The sequence below is a fragment of the Phoenix dactylifera genome, unplaced genomic scaffold (assembly GCF_009389715.1).
Source record: "Phoenix dactylifera cultivar Barhee BC4 unplaced genomic scaffold, palm_55x_up_171113_PBpolish2nd_filt_p 000790F, whole genome shotgun sequence".
Taxonomy (NCBI): domain Eukaryota; kingdom Viridiplantae; phylum Streptophyta; class Magnoliopsida; order Arecales; family Arecaceae; genus Phoenix; species Phoenix dactylifera.
In genome coordinates this window covers 86,291-88,346 of record NW_024068159.1, presented here as the reverse complement: position 1 = coordinate 88,346, position 2,056 = coordinate 86,291, and the positions used below count along the sequence as shown (strand labels likewise).

Genomic DNA, 2,056 nt, shown 5'->3' with positions numbered 1-2,056 from the left:
GGATTTCATCACCGGACTCTTGCCCAATTTAGGTGAACTCAATCTCACATAGTGTCACTTTAATTAAAATCAACTAGACATTGGCCCCTAGGGACATTCGAGCTCAATAGGACGAAGATCACCGAAAGTTGCACCAATTTTGCTCTGTGGCTTAGTTGATGTCTAGGCAAGCTTTGTCCCTATAAGGGAGACAGTTCATCTGTTCGAGGCAAGTGGGTTTTAAGTGGGACCTTTGCGAACGCATCGTGACCCCTCCACTTACCTGGGAGCTTACCTGGTCAACTCGGTTCATTAGACCGGATTGGAGGCTTAGGTGCCCTCTTCAAACCAGTTAGGAGTTGTCTAGTAATTTTAGGACAAAGATTAGAATTGATATGCTTTTCTCTTTTATTGCATGCTTGATTGATCGAGGACTAGTGTATGCAAGGTAATCGTTCTAGAGTACGAAACCTATTACCTTTTGACCCTGAAATAGAACGAACCCTTAGGAACATTCGAGCTAAGATCAAAACATTAGGATCATCCCCACCTCTTAAGATGGCTGAAGAACAACCCAAACTCCTGAGGGAGTACTTTACTCCCACCATTTACACTTCCCCATCTTGCATTCGATTACCTAAAGTAGTAGCGGTACAATATGAAATAAAGTCTAGTGTGATCCAAATGCTCCCATCTTTTTATGGGCTCACCAACGAAGACCCATATAAAACACTTAGATAAATTTCTTGAGATTTGCACCACTGTCAAGATTCAGAACTTCACTGATGATGCTCTGAAACTTAGATTATTTCCCTTCTCTCTTAAAGATAGAGCCAAACAATGGCTGAATTCTTTAGAAGCTAACTCGATTCGTTCTTGGGATCAAATGCAACAAGAATTCCTTAAAAAATACTTTCCTATAGGAAGAACGAACCAGTTTAGACGAGCCATTACAAGCTTCTCCCAAACCGAGGGAGAAGAATTTCATGAAACTTGGGAGAGATTGCGGGACCTAATCCGTAAATGCCCTCATCATCAAATACCTAAGTGGCAGCTAGTGCAATGTTTTTATGACGGTTTGACTGAACGAAACCATCAGATGATCGATGCTGCATGCGGGGGGACTTTCATGCTTCGAAATGAGCATGAAGCATGGCAACTATTTGAAAATATTAATGAAAACTCCCTCCACCATGCTTCATGTTCTCGTCAAGCACCTCCGAATTTTCAAAGAAAAGGGGCCATTTGTGAAATAAGTCATTCTATGGACCTGTCTAGCAAGGTAGATGCATTGTCCCATAAGATTGACCAACTGATAATAGGAGGACATGTCGTTAGCTCTTCCCAAGCACAAGTGTGTGCTATCTGTTCTAGCCCATCGCATCCTATTCATGAGTGCCCCTCAGCACCCCAATTCTCCGAACTCGTGCAAGAACACATCAATGCTGCCCAAACACAGCCCAGACCGGGTAATGACCCATTTTCCAATACATATAACCCGAGTTGGCAGAATCATCCAAATTTTTCTTGGAGGCAGCAAGCTTCTAATACCTCCCAACCCTTCTCCCAAAATTTTCAAAACCCTCAGAATTTTCATATCTACCGTCCCTCAACTCAATTTCAGTATCCTCCTCCTCCAACCCAAAGAAATACAGCCTTTAAGGAGAAAGTGTTGACTGCCCTTCAAGGTTTGGAGGCAAACACACAACTATTGCACTCTCACACGCAATCAATTGCTAAGCTAGAATCCCAAATGGGTCAACTAGCCAATGCATTAAACAAGCGAGAGGAAGGTAAGCTTCCAAGTCAACCAATGAGTAATCCTAGGAGACAATACGTAGCTCAAGAAACTCGACTAAATCATGAGCAAGCCAATGCTTTGACTACCCTAAGGAGTGGACGTATAATAGATAATAAGGTTAGGGAGGGTAACAATAAGGAAGGTGAAGAAGAGGAGAGGAATGTATCACATGAAAACCCAAAACCTTCTTCAGCTAGTCCACCATCTGCCACAACCCACATTCCAAAGGCTCCATTCCCTGAAGCACTTAATGCACCCTCTCCCTTTGGCAAGAAG

General features: G+C 42.9%; 1 non-coding gene across 1 annotated transcript; it reads right to left on the bottom strand.

Moving 5' to 3' along the window:
• Nucleotides 1–914: 914 nt before the first annotated feature.
• On the bottom strand, nucleotides 915–1,020 carry LOC120107200. Its single transcript, XR_005509104.1, has one exon. It is a non-coding gene; the product is annotated as a small nucleolar RNA R71 (small nucleolar RNA).
• Between the last annotated feature and the right edge of the window lie 1,036 nt (nucleotides 1,021–2,056).